This window comes from Gigantopelta aegis, chromosome 4 (assembly GCF_016097555.1).
Source record: "Gigantopelta aegis isolate Gae_Host chromosome 4, Gae_host_genome, whole genome shotgun sequence".
NCBI classification, from domain to species: domain Eukaryota; kingdom Metazoa; phylum Mollusca; class Gastropoda; order Neomphalida; family Peltospiridae; genus Gigantopelta; species Gigantopelta aegis.
This window is the reverse complement of record NC_054702.1, coordinates 41,788,297-41,797,414: the sequence shown is the minus strand read 5'-3', so window position 1 is coordinate 41,797,414 and position 9,118 is coordinate 41,788,297.

Below are 9,118 nucleotides of genomic sequence, written 5' to 3'. Positions count from 1 at the left end.
AAGCGGTTGTCGTAGCGACATGTTCGACACATTTCGTGATCTTCCGCCTTTTATTCGGAACACTGCTGAAGCAATCAAACATCCCCGTATTTGTACGTGTTGTGTGTGTTGTGTGTGTGTGTGTGTGTGTGTGTTATTCAGTGGTTCTACAGTATTATTAAGTCAGTGTATAATAAGACTGAAATGGCAGTTAAGTTCCAAAAAGGTGTAACAGAATCATTCGAATCCAATATACTAGGAATAAAACTGGGCGACCTGACCTTTTGACCAGACAAAATTAATCTGCACCAGTTACGCTATAAAACGACACGCTTGTTAAGGGCTGATGGCCTGTTTAGTGCCAGAAGCTGTCGTAGGACTTCAAGAGAGCCTAAATACTCTCGGTATTTTTTGTGAATTATGGCATTTGACAATAAATCCATCAAAATCAAACTTTATGGTAATACAAAAAGGCAAAATGCCCAAAAATCTAAAGTTTTTCATAAATCAAGACGAAATATGCCAAACAAATAGAAAGAAAGAAAGAAAGAAGTGTTTTATTTAACGACGCACTCAACACATTTTATTTACGGTTATATGGCGTCAGACATATGGTTAAGGACCACACAGATTTTTTTTTTTTTTAGAGGAAACCCGCTGTCGCCACATAGGCTACTCTTTTACGACAGGCAGCAAGGGATCTTTTATTTGCGCTTCCCACAGGCAGGATAGCACAAACCATGGCCTTTGTTGAACCAGTTATGGATCACTGGTCGGTGCAAGTGGTTTACACCTACCCATTGAGCCTTGCGGAGCACTCACTCAGGGTTTGGAGTCGGTATCTGGATTAAAAATTCCATGCCTCGACTGGGATCCGAACCCAGTACCTACCAGCCTGTAGACCGATGGCCTGCCACGACGCCACCGAGGCCGGTCTCCAAACAAATAGAAGGAAATGCCAAACAAATAGAAGGAAATGTTTTATTTAACGACGCACTCAGCACATTTTATTTACCTTTATATGGCGTCAGACATATGGTTAAGGACCACACAGATATTGAGAGAGGAAACCCAATGTGACCACTTCGTGGGCTACTCTTTTGGATTAGCAGCAGGGGATCTTTTGTATGCACCATTCCACAGACAGGGTAGTACATACCTTTGATATGCCAGTCGTGGTGCACTGGCTGGAACGAGAAATAGCCCAAATGGGCCTACTGGCGGGGATCGATCCCAGACCGACCGCGCATCGAGCGAGCGCTTTACCACTGGGCTACGTCCCGCCCCTCACATCTAGGATGCAGTTTAAATTCAACAGGAAATTTTACTCAAACATTAATAGAATTCTATATTATAAAAAGGTTTTAAAGCTCTTTTTAAACTGCACATGGTTTTTAGTGGAGTAAACCCACAACACAAGCTATTCGATGTCCTCATTAAACTTATCATCTTTTACAATTCTGAGGTTTAGGGCACTGAACTGCACTACAAAATAAAACAACAAAAAAGGTTCCAAAGCTCTTTTTAAAACTACATTCCCTGGAATATTTTTATTATTTAAGCATATAGAACAGAAAATCCAATTACGTTTGGTGCATATATGAAGCCGCACTCCGCACTGGTTTCACTACGCTGGCGTATCCAGGTCAAAAACAAAGCCAGTATTTTGAAAGTGGGACACTTTTGACGGGCTCGTACCGATCTCGGTTTTCATTGGCTTATCACAAGTATAGAATTCCCCAACAAGAGATCACGTGAGATTTCGGAATTTTTGAACAAATTTAACTGTCTTGATTGAGGGGTCGTCTCATATCTCGAAAACATATTTATATCCATAGAGGTATGGTACAACGACTTTCCAGGGGTCAGTGAGTGAGGGATTTGCCTTGAAATTTTGAGTGGCCAGCTGTTGGCATACGCGTTACATGTAAGGGGGTGTTACTAATTACGTAACGCTCTAGGGGTAGAGAAAGAGGGTACTGTTTTCGATTTACGTAACATTTTTCAAGACTATATGTTATTTTTATTCATTAGTTAGACCTAAAAAGGTGTTTTTTTGGAAATGCGCGGTCAGTCTAGGATCGATCCCCATCGGCGGGTATACAAAAAGACCATGGTATGTGATATCCTGTCTGTGGGATGGTACACAGACAGGAAAAATGTAGCGGGTTTCCAAGGCGCGTGTGCAGGGATTTCAGCTGGGTTGGGGTTATAGACTGTGTTACGCGTTAAATTCCCCTCAAAAATACATTTTAATTTTTTTTAAGCTTGGACAAGTAAGGGTTTCGACCTCTAATACCCTCCCCCTGCACATGCACCCGATTCCTCTCTAAGATTATATGTCAAAATTACCAAATGTTAGACATCCAACAGCAGATGGAAGGAAGGATAGGATATGTTTTATTTAACGACGCACTCAACACATTTTATTTACGGTTGTATGGGGTCGGATGATTATTAAATCAATATGCTTTATCTTTGATGTCGTTAACCCCCCGCCCCCAACTTTACGCTTTCCAAACGAATTAATATTTATTTGAATTTGTCGATTTTAACACGTAAAATTAAGAAGTGAAAACGTTCATTGTCTACTTTAGTATATTTTATTTTAAAAATATATACATGATTAATGTGTTACTAGTATACAAACTAAACTTTGAAAGTTCTACTAACACTTTATAAAATATCAATTCTGAAATAGGAAGGTACGACTGTCGATAATACGTTGTCAAGATCAAACCGGTTTTAACTAAAGACTCTAGTACCGTATCCTCAACCGAACGTTCTTCGTACAGCGCAAGATTTCTCTTTTAATTTTTTGAGACGAACCCTACAATTTGAAATCGGCAAACGCATGTGTTAACTGAAACTGACAACATGCTGTCGTTTGTGCTTTGCCGAGCTATGACGGCACAGGCGATGAATCAAGCGTATACGTTTGACGATATCCGTTCATAGCGAACACACACGACTTTTTTAAAAGTGCATTTGAGCTTGTATTTCACATTTATAGATGATGTTATAATATGGTAACCAGAGAATGTAACTTTAAACTGCACATGGGTTTTAGTGGAGTAAACCCACAAGCTATTCGATGCCCTCATTAAACCTATCATCCTTTGGTTTGGGGCACTGAACTGCACTACAAAATAAAACAACATGAGTTACATGACCAACACAAATAGTTTGATATATTCTGGATATTTCTGTGGAAAAGTGCATATAGACTACAAGATCACTTGTTGCTAATAGAAAAATGTAGTGTCTCTCTGGACTCATAGTTATGAAATGTTGACATCCATTAGCCGATGATTAATAAATTTGACGTGCTGTTGCTTTTAAACAAAACAAACTTAAATGAAATCCTACCAGTGTGCAACGACTGATAAACTAAAAGGGTATTATATATACTTTCCTCTTTGTTGGAATATGTGAAGAGTTTAGGCGCAAAACGCGATATATCCATTTATTTATTTTTTTTAGTAAAAGTTATTTTTTAATTGGCGTATATCGCGTTTTGATAAAAAAAATAATAATAAAAAAAAAATTCCCCGGGATTTACCCAATACAATTTCATAAGGATCAATTGCGTTTTGCGGCAAATCAGCGGGCCTACGATTAGCCCTTACTGACATACAATAATGGCTTCAACTAAAAAAAAAAAAAAAAAATGGTTTATATCGCGTTTTGCGCCTGAACTCTTCATGTGTTTGAATAATGCGTTTCTAGCATTCAGAAGAGGGAGGGGAAACACGTGGTAGCAGGGGATCCTAAGCGTCAAAATAATGAAATGATTGTATGCTAAAACATCAAAGAGTAGTAGTTTAAAATGTTCTGAGGTTTCATTAAACATTCCTTTCTTTTTCTTTCATTTGGAAGAGGTATGTGGCTTGGTTTTAGAGCACTCACTTGAGATGTGATGTACTAGTAGTATAAAATCTAACAAACAAATGTAGTATTCTCTTTCTTGCAAATCGTCGAAAAACAAAAGTTTAAAATAAATATAAACGTCAAACTAGGAATGGACCGTGTACCAATTATAGCCATTGAGGTAGGCATCTCACAAGAATTCAGAATATCATGATGAATGTAGTCCTTAACGAAGGTTTTATAAAAGGTTTGCTGTTCCATCAGGATATCATGACTGGTTTCTAGCTTATCGATTATTAACCAAATTCCCAAGATCTAGGAAGATTAGTGCTGGCTCTGGCACTCAGCAAATTCGCCAATTGCAAATTTTAAGTACAAATGGCAAATTTTATTATATATACAATGTATTCAATTGGGTAAATCACTCTCCACAATTACCTTTACAGTATTTATCTTTACCTATAACGCCCATTGTTCTAGCTGGCAATAAATAAGAAGCAGTGGCGGATCCAGAAATCCAAATAGGGGGACCCCAATGACATCTTTGAGGGAGATTTGGAGGGGATCGTAAAAAAATGAAAATATATATATAATAAAATTATAACTCGCAAAATTTAGGGGACCCCCTAGATCCCCCTCTGACAAGGGTGCTGCGCTCTGCCCCCGATTATCACCACCCTGCCCTAAAATATAACAAAATAATCTTGCTTTCCACCCATCGTGTACAGGGTTGTTACGGGTGTGAATTCCCAATAAATGCCAATAAGTTGTAAACACTTCTTTACCTAGCTGGCAGGAATTATGCAACTGATAATGTCATTTCTACTAGTTTGTTTTGTGTAACAACACCACTAGAACACATTGATTACTTAATCATCGGCTATTGGATGTCAAACATTTGGTAATTCTGACTCGTGGTCATCAGAGGAAACCCGCTACATTTTTCCTGATGCAGCAAGGAATCCTTTATATGCACTTTCCAACAGACAGGAAGACACATACCACAGCCTTTGACCAGTTGTAGTGCACTGGTTGGAACGAGAAAAACCCAATCAGTTGAATGGATCCACACATATGGTTCGATCCTGCGACGCAAGCACCTCAAGCAAGCATTCAACCGATTGATCTAAATCCAGCCCCAAGTCACAAATGAAGTGTCAATTAAGAGGCAAATGTATTATATACTACTCAACTTTTGTTATGGATATTTCAAACATATATGATACCAGGGAACATTGTTATAAAAATCTTGATTAGCGTTATTTCTAGTCAATTACATGTAGCTGTTTTATGTTTTATAATTGTGTAGCAATTCTCTGAAACTTGCGTACGAATCTGAACAAAATGTTCCCTGGATACACAATTTGTGCAATAGATGACCAATAAAACTGCAGTTTGAAAGTTCGATAATAATATCACCACAGTAAAAAGTTTGTTTTGTTTGACGACACAACTAGAGCACATTGATTCACTAATAATCGTCTATTAGATGCCAAATATTTGTAGTCATAAGAGAAAACTGGCTACATTTTCCCTAATGCAGCAAGGTATCTTTTATATGCACTTTCCCACAGACAGGAAAGCACCAACCACGGCCTTTGTCCAGTTGTGGTACACTGGTTGGAACAAGAAAAAACCCAATCAGCTGAATGGATCCACCTGTGGTTCAATCCTGCAACCCAAGCATCTGAAGAGAGCACTCAACCCACTGAGCTAAATCCCAACACATCACCACAGTAAGGCATGATTATAATTAGATGTGTCATTCATCGAACACAATAAAAGAAAGAAATGTTTTATTTAACGACGCACTCAACACATTTTATTTACGGTTATATGGCGTCAGACATATGGTTAAGGACCACACAGAGTTTGAGAGGAAACCCGCTGTCGCCACTACATGGACTACTCTTTCCGATTAGCAGCAAGGGATCTTTTATTTGCGCTTCCCACAGGCAGGATAGCACAAACCATGGCCTTTGTTGAACTAGTTATGGATCACTGGTTGGTGCAAGTGGTTTACACCTACCCATTGAGCCTTGTGGAGCACTCACTCAGGGTTTGGAGTCGGTATCTGGATTAAAAATGCCATGCCTCGACTGGGATCCAAACCCAGTACCTATCAGCCTGTAGACCGATGACCTAACCACTACGCCACCGAAGCCTGTCGAACACAATAAATGCAGTTACTTTACAGGGACATTCCCAAATTTGCTGCATTGTAAGATGTTTCCGACTAATAAAATATTTCCATGATTAATCTTACATATTAAATATATTTTCTTGTTTAGAATATCAGTGTCTGTATATTCAATGTGTTTCTAGTCGTCTTAATATTTGTAAGAAGCCCAAACTGGATTTTGTCTTCAAATAATTTCGTACGTACAAAAAAATCTTTTTTTGAAAAATAAATTAAATTTAACAATTAGAATGATCAGAAACACTTTCAATATACAGCCACTAATATTTTATGCAGAAAAATATATTTGATATGTAATTACAGTCGTCAAAACATCTCTGTTAGTTGATAACATCTTAAAATTTGCTGCAAACTCAGGAATGTCTCTTTAACTGACATATACTCATTACAATATGGTTACTGGATATACAAAAATGACCAAATAACAGCATAAGTCTTGAAAATCTTAACAGTTTTATTACTATTCCATCACAGAGGTTCATAAAAACACAAGACAGATCTTGCACTAACAAAGGAACACTGGATGTGTTGTATTTGATGTAGAGGAGATTCAAAAAGGTTTTCAAATCTAAATGTTCCGTAAACAATTTTACCACCGCTGAAAAGTTTAAGGATTGCACAACAGCCACCAATTTCTTTTCCAGTAAAGTAATATAAAAGACACTTTTGGCCAAATTTACGAAACCTGTTTTTCTTAAGCCATGTTAATGTATGTAGTTACATGTAGTTACATGTGTGTAAGACATAAACAGGCTCTGTAATTTCGGCCATATATATATATATATATATACACAGGGCTTTAAACCTCACTAATATGGACACAACTGACACTTTTGTCTTTTGTCAGTGCAGGAAGGTTGTTTTAGTTCAGTACTGTCATTAACAGCTGCTGGAGAGTTGCCAATGTTGAGAAATGCATTTCAAGTTATTTTGTTATAATTAAACTTAACATTTCAGTGGTATTGAGGTGAAATATTTTGAGGTCAGCATGTTGTACTGAATTGGGGCGCGATTGTTTTTGGGCACAATATTTATTGCCTTGACTTTGATGCAATCTAAAGCCCTGGTATAGGTCTGCAACTTGCTTTCAGTTCAGCAAGGTATTAGTTAGTGAAAAAAACCCAAAAACATGTCAACTTCAGTGTCTCATGTAATAGAAAATAACACAGAACTTATTGTTATTAGTAAATAAAACCTTAAGAATTACAGTGAGATAAGTCATTAGTTTTGAAGTTAAATTCAAATCCATCAGTTAGGTCTTAAGTGTGTCAGTTACACACGAAAACACTGGCCTTGTGCTTATAAAACGTTCCAGACTCAATCTCTAACGATGTCACATGCATGCAACTTGCATGGCATTTTCATGACGCATCAAATTCTCACATTCTATTAAAGAGTCTGGAGTCTCGACTCTAAAGGTATAAGCACCAGGCCTGGTCTAAACTCTTATATATCTTGAAGTGACAAACTGAAAGTGCTCTTTAATATATTGGTATACCTATTCATTCCTGCTTGGATCAAAACTGAGGCATGTTCACATTTTGGAGTTGGCAGTGAAAGTATACAGAAGTTTTCATCCAAATGCAATGTATGCCTACTGAATAAATTGGAAAAAATGCTGCATTATGTGATATACACTAAGTCATGTTCTAGCTAAGGCCCAAAACACACTATCAACTACAGATCTGGCAACAGATGTTATAGAACATTCACTATTTTCACACTGCCAGCTGCACAATGTTCGAATCTTACTCTTTAATTTTTCTTAATAACCAACAGGAAAGGTATATATATTAAACAATGTGAATTTCCCATACTTATTTTTCATGTTTATAGAAGTAAATTTATCTATATGAACGCATTAATATATATTGATATGTTGCAGTTACAGACCCAGATGTGCCACAATCGCCAAACCCAGACCCAGACTCAGACCCGGTGTGTTTTGGGCCTTAGGCATGATCAGGACGGCAAGCTGCTTTGTGCTCTGAATGTAGGATGAAATGTGATGTGATAGAAAGTTAAAGTCTGTTTTGTTTAACAACACCAGTAAAGCACATTGATTTATTAATCATCGGGCACTGGATGTCAAACATTTGATAATTTGGCATGTAGTCTTAGACAGGAAATCCGCTACATTTTTCCATTAGTAGCAAGGGATCTTTTATATGCACCATCCCACAGACAGGATAGCTCATACCACCTTCTTTGATATACCAGTCGTGGTGCACTAAAACGAGAAATAGCCCAATGGGCCCACAGACAGGAATCGATCACAGACCGACCACGCATCAGGCGAGTGCTTTACCACTGGGCTACATCCCGCCCACGTGGTGTGATAGAAGACAATGGTACCAGTCAAACTGTTCATGAGTGCCCGATCTCCGGAACATGTCACAAGTCCAAGTCTCTTCCAAATGACAATCATATCTGTTGACCATTTAACAATATTTTAACCTTAAGTCGTCCTAAATCACTGTTAATATTGGCAGGTAGACAGATTATTTAGGTTTGTAACAGTGTCCAAATTCGTTAACATTCCTTAAATAGATGAAATGTGGAAAAACCTCAGTGGATGTGAATTTGATCACTGAAAAAAATTAAGTGTATTTCTGGGATTAAATTAATATACTTCATGAATTAATTAAACTAATTTTTTTTTAAATAATGAAAATAGCACTTAACCCAGTATAATCTTGTGTGGGTTAATTTTTTTTTACAAAAATAAGACTTTACCAATAGATGATCGACAGATTTTATGAACTATTTGAAAGAATGGTTCAGCAAAAACAGTGTCAAAATACCCTAAAGTCCGAACAAAATTGTTAACTACAATAAATTACTCTCCTAACTTTAATTACCATCAAGATAATTTTGTCAACACACAAATCGTGAAAAAACCCCAAAGAACAGTAAGACAGATTCCATAATTATATGAAACTGTAACTATGTCACTGATGTCGACTTCGCTGAGATCACATAGGGCAAAATACATGCAGTTTTCTGCCGTCTGCCATTTTGTTTATGGCATACTTTTCAAGAGGGGTTGGTCAATACGACGTAATCTAA